Genomic DNA, 9,035 nt, shown 5'->3' with positions numbered 1-9,035 from the left:
ATCATCCATCATAACACATTCATTTACAACTGCATTTTCAAATAAGCATCATTAACTCAAGGGTCTTGCTATTTATGACACAAGGTGTGGATTCTCGTCAGTTGGCTTGGAAAGTCTCATGAATTAGGGTTTACTTCCATGGAATATTTGGGGATCAAACTTTAGGATTGTATTACATTAACTTGGGTTGATCGTCCCTTGAAACCATAATCCTTGGTACAATCCTTGGTTATGGTTGGATTGCATAATGGAGTCACAAAGATCCAAGATTCATTCAAGCATTCAACTACAAAATCTTATTCAAGATTTCTTTTTTGGAGGGAAAAGGTTCTTGCTTGAAACACAAGTTACACATAATTCATTCAAAAGCCAATTTTAATTACAAAGCATTCAAATATTTCATTACATACAAGTCCTTACGAAAATTACACAAAATTCCATCTTTTGTCCTACAATGGACTTTTGGTCAATTATTCACTTTCTGGCCAAACAGTTGACCAAAGTCAACCTCTAAATGTTAACCCTAGACCTATTCCTTTCTTCATCTCCATGGATCTCACCTTGATATCCAAGCCACTAATCTTTATTAGGGTGCCCCATGCCTAGTGTCAAGTTGCTCATGATTAAGTGCTCCTCATTCCATCACCTTCTTGCCAAGCTCATACAAGCCTACAAAATCATATACATACACAATTAGCATTTACTCAGACACACATAACCAAATGCACATCCAACTCAAAGCATGATGTACAATTACAAAATGTCAAGACAATGTCCATGGATCAGCTTGCATACAAAGAAATTCACATGCCAATCCATCCAAACAACATAGAAAACAACATTTTGTAGTTCAAATTCCACCCAACATTTCACCTGTCTTTCACTATTTGAAACCATGGCAAAAATTTGTAGTTCAAATTCCATCCCACATTTCACCCACCTATCACTATTCTAACTCATCTAATGGAAATAACAGTCATGACAAACCAAGTTAACTCTAACAATTTATTCCATTCCATAACTAATTCTAAATTCAATGAACTAACTAACTAACTGGTTTCCATAGCTCTATTTCAATTCACATCCATTTCAAGTCATATCAATCATTTCCTAACTAATTTTTTAATCTACTAAGTAGAAATATAAAAAATACCAAGTATGGACATGAAGATTTCACAACTCAGTCATCCAAATAACAAAAATTGAATTATCAATTTTCACAGTTCATTTCTACATTAGGAAAATTTTCAATTTTTGTTCACAAATTAACTAACTTGTTCCAATAACAAGTCAGTTTCAAATAATCCATTTGATCAATTACTAATCCTAACAATACCCGTTCAAAGTATTATAACAGTTAGCTCACCTAAGCATAGTTCTTCTTATCAACTAACTTCAAACATAATTAGACTAACATGCCATAACAATCTTAATTGGCTTCAAAAGAACTCGGACCAGATTCTACACTAACTCCATTATAATTCAAAGCTAATAACTAATTATCCCAACTAACTATTAACTATTTCTAACCTCTAACAACTAACTTTTAAACAAGCTAACTACACTAACCAGCTCATAATAGAAATGAATTAGATCTAACTAACTAAACTGAAATACAGAGTCTGATAACATAGAACCAATTTGCATTTGAATTTTTTAACTATGTTAACCAGACCTAACAAAAATACCCGCTCTACCCGAATCGGTTACAAACTAAACTCATATGTAACCAATCCCTCATCTTCAAATTCAGGGATCATGAACCATTTCACATAAACACACCAATCATTACTCAATCATTGCAAAATGGCTCAATCACAATTCACAGATAGAGATTCACACTCACTGAAAATCAAATTCAATCAAATTCCCAATCACTATGAAATCGTTCATCACTAATCATTATCACTGATTCTCACACTTTCACTCTGAACTTCAATCTCACTCTCTCTTCACTCTCCAAACTCTTTACCCTCATTCTCTAATGAACATACAAAATCATCACTCATCAACAACAACAAACTCAACATATCATAGAAGAGGTAGGAAAAGAAGAGTGAAGAAGTAACAAGAACAAAGAGTTTTGAAGTGTACCTGGAGATTTCTTGCTCCTTCTTCGTATGCACCTTCGAACTCAACACACACTGAGGAACTCCTCCTCCTTGTAGGTAAGATTGCTTGATTTTACTTCTGTTTCGCCTTGTTGTTGTTACCATCATATAGGGCTCGTTTTGAGGAATCAAAGCTCTAATGTTGGAGGCTTTGGTTCCTCCTAGTTTTTATTTAATTTCAGATTTAGTAATTGAGGTTTCTAAGTAAATTTGGCTCAGTTTGGATCTGTAAGTAGGAATAAGGAGAATTGGAGGTTGGATCGTGATAGAGGGAGGCGAGGCGATCAAAGTTTTTGATATTGGCCCTCCGCCACCGTCAGAGGCGAATTTCAGCAAGGTGGAGCTAGTGAACTTCGACCTTAAGTGTTTTAGTGAGGATGCATTGTGATGAATGTTGAACTAGTTTGATATGAGCATTGCTGATCTTGGATAAGTGTCTTGGGCCTCAGACACAGACAATTACGTGCACCACACCCCCAATTTTCTTGCCACACCTCCTTACTAACTTGGCTAAACCGCTTTGGGACTTATCTTAGGCCCAACATGGATTTACTCAATATACCCCTCCTGCACGTTCACCCCCAGTCTAAAACCAATAGGAAAAGGAGCCAACAACTTAGGCCTTAGCCACATAGGCCTGCTCCCTAGGTGATATCCATACCCATGTGCTCAATATTTGCACCCTTGCCTCATTTGTGTTCTTCTTTCTTTTCTTTTTTTATTATTTGTATGTTTTGTTTGGTTCTCTTTAATATCATTTTAGTTTTTTTGAATACATCTTAACACTTGTTTCACATGTTATTTTTAGGGGAAAATACTTTGAAAATCATGATAACACTTAGATTTTTAGGTTTTATTTGTTTTCCCCTTCATATCCATGCTTTGAAAATGATAAAAAGGACAATATTGCATTGTTTAGAGTTTTATCAATAATTTTTAGGTTTAATTTTCTAAGTAGATTTTAGGAAGGTTAACCATGTTCATCTTAGTTCTAGGTTTGTTTGTAGAAATACGTACATTATGACACTTTGCTCTTCCTTAGGGTTTTAATCAGGAGATCCTTGTGCTTGATACATAACTTAATCTCACCCCAATTGATTAAGTTTATCAAAGTCTTCTTTGATCAACTAAATCCTTTAACATGTGCATATTCCCTCAATCTATTCAAGTGATCAGAAGTCCCTTGATCACTTGACAAGACTAATTCCCTGATACTGGAGCTGCTTTGGATCTTTCAAGACCAACAACTCAAGACTTCACCTTTAAGTCAACGCAAGTCATACACAACATTGCAGATAGACTGGATGCCAGATTACTATTTAAGAACAACAAAGGTCATGTTTCAACACTTGTCAGTTACGATTCGAATTGTGCATCATGAGCCTTACATAGTAGAGAAGGGGTGAGATGGAGAATTCCTATCCTTATTTTGAATATCTTTGGGTACGAAAGAATGACCAAGTTGCTAAGAGTATTCACCTCTACTCATAGAATTTAATGTAATTCAAATCAAATAATTTTCAAGTCATCTTCTTCACAAGCCACGAGCATCAAATAGAATATTCTTAAACACTTATCAATTATGATAAGGATTACACGCCGCGAGCCTTAAGTAGTAGAGTAGGGGTGGGGGGGATAATTCATATCCTTATTCTGAATATCTTTGGATACGGGATAATGACCCAGTTGCTCAGAGTATTCACCTCTATTCATAGATTTTAGTGCAACTTGAATCAAATAATTGACAAGTTTATTTCCCCGCAGGCAGTACTTTTACACTTCAACATTGCAACACTATTCCATCAACAATACTCTCCTCTTTGGCCCAAACACTAAATTCTTTGGCCTCCATACATCCTTTGGGTTAATCACCTTATGGTTAAACACCTACCTCTAAATCAATTTCTTCGTGCATTATCTTGTGGAGTTTCATAATATGGAAACTTTCATGCATTGCCCTGTGGAGCCTCGTGCTCTAGAAAACCCTTTTCTTTTATTTGGCTCTATAGAGTTTCATACTCTTAAAACTTTCATTCATTTCCCTATAGAGTTTCATGCTCTGGCAACCCCCTTTATAAGTCTTGATCCTTAGACCTAGGCAAAATCCTACATTCCCGCATTAGCCACATTCTTTGATTCATACATACTCCTCTATGGATTAAAACAACGCACGCTTGGTTCAGACAATACTTCCACCACACACATACAACATTCTTGCAATTCAATTCCAACATTTCTCTTTCTTTTAATGAAATTCAATCAACTCTTTATTTTATTTTATAACTAAAACCTTTTTAAAACAATTTTCTCTTCTCTTTAGAAAAGAACTTTTATAATTCATTCCTTAGCAGTCAGACTAAAAGCTTGGAGTATCCGAAATAGGATCAATTCAGCTAATGTCTACACACTTCTAGGATACAATTATAATTGTTCTATTAAAACAACCAACACACACTCATTTTCTACCATGAACTACGAAGCTTTAATTTTCTCATTGCACTATGAGAATATGTAGGCATGAGGGTTCGAATCCTCAGTGAGCATACTAATTATTAAACCTTTTTCCCCTTTCGTAAGTAACCTTTAGATAGTAACACCCATTCGAGCAAAGAACAATCAAAATGATTCCCATTGAGTAAAACAAATGTGAGGGGTACTAATATCTTCCCCTTGCATAACCGACTTCCTTAACCTTTTTCTCTTCCCCTGGGTTTTATCGATACTTTCCATTTCCTTCATAAATAAATAAAGTTCAGTGGCGACTTTGTTGTATCTTCGAGCGTGTGACGTACTCAGGTATTTTTCGCGGCGCAACAGTCTGTATCTACTAAACAAGTGAATGAGTTTGTGAAGGATAATGTTATAGTGTTTATGATATTAAATCCTATGAAGACTGAAACAAAAGTTGACATTGATGAATTGCAACTGGTGTGAGAGTTCCCAGATGATATTAGTGATTTTCTATCGGAGCGCGAGGTTGAGTTCACTATAGGCTTAGAACCTGGTACTAGTCTGGTGGCGATGGCTCCTTATAGAATGTTTTCTTCAAAGTTGAGTGAACTAAAGAAATAGTGGGAAGAATTGCTTGAGAGGAAGTTTATTCATCCTAGTGTTTTGCCGTGGGGTGCGCGTATGTTGTTAGTCAGGAAGAAAGAGGACAGTATAAGGTTGTGTGTTGAGTACAGAAAACTAAATAAGATTACTATTAAGAACAAATATCTTCTTCTGAGAATCGACGATCTGATGGATCAGTTTATAGGTACTTGTGTGTTCAGTAAGATAGATTTGAGGTTTGGTTATCATCAGATTCGAGTGAAACCAAGGGACATTCTGAAGACTATTTTCAGAATAAAATATGGTAAATATGAGTATACAGTAATGTCGTTTGGAGTATCGAATACACCAAGTGTGTTAATGGAGTACCATAATATGATTTTTCATCCTTATCTAGATCATTTTATGGTGGTGTTCATCGATAATATCTTGATATATTCTAAATTTGAGGAAGAGCATGGGAAGCATCTGGAAGTTATATTATAGGTGTTAAGAGAGAAGAAAATGTATGCCAAATTATCTAACTGTGAGTTCTGGTTGAAGGAAGTGAGTTTCCTTGGTCACGTAATTTCTAGTGGTGGTATTGCAGTTGATCCGTTAAAGGTAGATGATGTGTTACAGAGATCATAAGTTTTATAGGTTTGGCTGGTTATTATATGAGTTTCATTAAAGGTTTTTCAAGATTAGTATTTTCTTTGACTCAGTTGACTCGGAAGGGTCAAGATTATGTTTGGGATGTGAAATATGAAGTAAGTTTCCGAGAACTCAAGAAGAAGTTAACGACTACTCCAATGTTAATTTTGTCGAACCCATGTGAGTCCTTTATGGTGTATTGTGATACGTCAAAGATGGGTTTAGGTGGTGTGCTGATGCATAATGGTCAAGTTGTGGCTTATGCTTCTCGACAGTTAAAAGTTCATGAAAGGAATCATCCTATGCATGATCTGGAGTTAGTAGTTGTAGTTTTTATGTTGAAAATTTGGAAACATTATCTTTTTGGTTCCAGATTTAAGATGTTCAGTGATCATAAGAGATTGAGGTACCTATTCGATCATAAAGAATTGAACATGAGGCAGAGAATATGGCTTGAAATTATGAAGATTTATGATTTTGGCTTAAGTTACCATCCTAGTAAGGCTAATGTCGTAGTTGATGCATTGAGTAGGAAATCGTTACACATGTCGATGCTTATGGTTAGAGAGTTGGGATTAATTGAGAAATTCATAAATATGAGTTTAGTATGTGAAGAGACTCTTATCAGTGTGAATTTGGGTATGTTGAAACTGACCGTGGTATTCATGATGAGATCAGGGGAGGATAGAAGGTTGACTTGGGATTGATTAACCAGTTAGTGTTAATGAATCAAGGTGAAGGTGGTGACTTCAGAATTGACGAGAATGATGTGATAATGTTCAGTGACAGGGTTTCTGTACCAGATGTGCTCGAGCTTAAGAAGAGTATTCTTGAAGAAGTTCATAGAAGTGGGTTGAGTATTCATCCAGGTTCCACTAAAATGTATCAAGAATTGAAGAAATTGTTTCGGTGGCAAGGAATGAAGAAGGAAGTAGCTGAGTTTGTGTATGCTTGTTTGACTTGTCAAAAGTCAAAGATTGAACATCATAAGTCATTGGGTCTGATGAAACCGTTAAATATTCCAGAGTGGAAACGTATAGAATTTCCATGGATTTTGTGACAAGTTTGCCGAAGACTTCGAAGGGATGCAATTCAATTTGGGTTATTGTGGATAGGTTGACAAAATCAGCTCATTTTATACCGATGAAGATCAATTATTCCTTGCAGAAGCTGGATGAATTATATATTTGTGAGATTGTGAAAGTGCATGGTATTCCTTCAAGTATTGTATATGATAGAGATCCGAGATTTACATCGAGGTTCTTGGAGAGTCTGCAAGTTGCTTTGGGTACTAAGCTGAAGTCGAGTTCTACTTATCATCTGCAGATGGATGGCCAAACATAGAGGATTATCCAGTCTTTAGAGGAATTGTTGAGGGCTTATGTGCTAGAACAAAGAGGTGCTTAAGATATCTACCTGTCGTTGATTAAGTTTATCTATAACAACAGTTTCCATGCTAGTATCAAAATGGAACCGTGTGAGGCATTATATGGTAGGAGGTGTAGAACTCCTTTGTGTCTGTATGAGTCAGGTAAGAGTGTTGTGCTTGGACCTAAGATTGTTCAGCATATGACCAAGAAGATCATGATGATCAAAGAAAAGATGAAAGCCTCTCATATTCATCATAAAAGTTACCATGATAAAAGGAGGAAAGCACCTGAGTTCCAGAAGGGAGATTATGTGTTTTTAAGGGTTACGCAGGTAACTGGTGTTGGTAGAGCTTTGAAGTCTTGAAAGTTGACGCCATGTTTTGTTGGTCCATACCAGACCTTGTAAAGGATATGAGAGGTGTACTATCATATTGCTTTGTCACTGCCTCTTGCTAATATTCATGATGTGTTTCGTATGTCTCAGCTGAGGAGATACATTCCAGATCCCTCTCACGTGATCCAAGTGGATGATGTGTAGGTGAGAGATAACCTGACTGTAGAGGCATCATCCATATGGGTAGAAGATCGAGAGGTAAAGAAGTTGCGTGGTAAAGAGATTATGTTGGTAAAGGTAGTTTGGGGAGGACCAACTGGTGGGAGCATGACTTGGAAGCATAAGGAGCAGATGAGAGAGTCGTATCCGACACTATTTTCCTCAGGTAATTTTCGAGGACGAAAATTCTTTAAGTTGGGGAGAGTTGTAAAACTCCAATCTTATTATTTGTTTTATTTTTAATTATTGGTGATTTATTTAATAATAATTGTATGCAATTTAGTTAGTTATTATGGTTTAACTAGAGAAATAAATGTTAGAGGGTGTATGGTTAGCATTATGGAGTGTAGGGAGAAAACTAGATTAAATCTAGAATGTTAGTATTTTAATATTTAAATAGTAGTTTTGATATATTATTTAGTAAAAATAAGAAAAATAGAGACTTTGGATAAAAAGGGAAATTATGAGAAGTGGAAAGGGGAAAAGAGTAAGAGGGATAAGAGTTAGGTCAGAATTTTAATTCTAGAAAGATTACCCTAGTGATATAAGTTAAGAGCATAACCTAAGTTTAGGAGATTTTATGATCAGTACGTAGAAAATTAGAAAAAAAGGAAAAAGAGGCAAGAGGAAAGGGAGAATAGGGAGAAGGCTAGGAGTTGAGAAAGAAGGATCAATAAAACCTAAATTTTACCAAAGTGCTGCTAGAAATTAAGGTAGGTGGGAAGATGTGCTTCTCTAATGGGTGTTAAAGTATGAGGGGTAGATTTGAGGTACCATTAACCTCCCATAATGTTTGTTCTTCCTTTGATTTCTAATGAATGTGATTAATAACAAGATATCAGTTCTGTTTTTATGTTATGATTACTTGCAAATTCGTGTACTTTATTTGGGGTAATTGTTTTATATGCTATGTGTTCATAAACATGAGTTTTGTTATAAGATTGAGATTTTTAAAGTATAAACATGTTAAATTAATAGGAGTGTAACTTGAGTTTTGGGATTGGGTCTTAGCTAGGCGAGCACAGGGTATTTCGCTACTGACATGTCTCCACCCAGATCGACGGGCGAGCATGACAGCACAAAGTTGTTATTTGTGACTCAAATCGTCGTAACTTGAGTTTTGGGACTCAGATTGAGATGTAGTCCACAATGTTGGAAAGCTAAGGCAATTTACCATCAAATGGAATTAGTTTTAGTGGATGATTGTGTCGTGATAACATGAATAACTGATGAGATTTGTGCGTAATTGCTGAGGTTATTTAGTGATAATGTTATAATGCTGAGAGTGTTAGTTACAATTGGTTAACAGTGTAA

The 9,035-nt window shown here is 35.7% G+C and overlaps 1 long non-coding RNA gene across 1 annotated transcript; it reads right to left on the bottom strand.

Moving 5' to 3' along the window:
- Positions 1 to 357: 357 nt before the first annotated feature.
- LOC127096780 (uncharacterized) lies at positions 358 to 2,549 on the bottom strand. The gene is made up of 2 exons (XR_007792822.1): positions 2,095 to 2,549; positions 358 to 669 (listed from the first exon to the last, which is right to left on the bottom strand). It is a non-coding gene; the product is annotated as an uncharacterized LOC127096780 (long non-coding RNA).
- Positions 2,550 to 9,035: the final 6,486 nt, after the last annotated feature.

Source organism: Lathyrus oleraceus, chromosome 6, assembly GCF_024323335.1.
Source record: "Lathyrus oleraceus cultivar Zhongwan6 chromosome 6, CAAS_Psat_ZW6_1.0, whole genome shotgun sequence".
Lineage (NCBI taxonomy): Eukaryota > Viridiplantae > Streptophyta > Magnoliopsida > Fabales > Fabaceae > Lathyrus > Lathyrus oleraceus.
The sequence above is the reverse complement of the archived record's forward strand: the minus strand, read 5'-3'. Positions and strand labels throughout refer to the sequence as shown.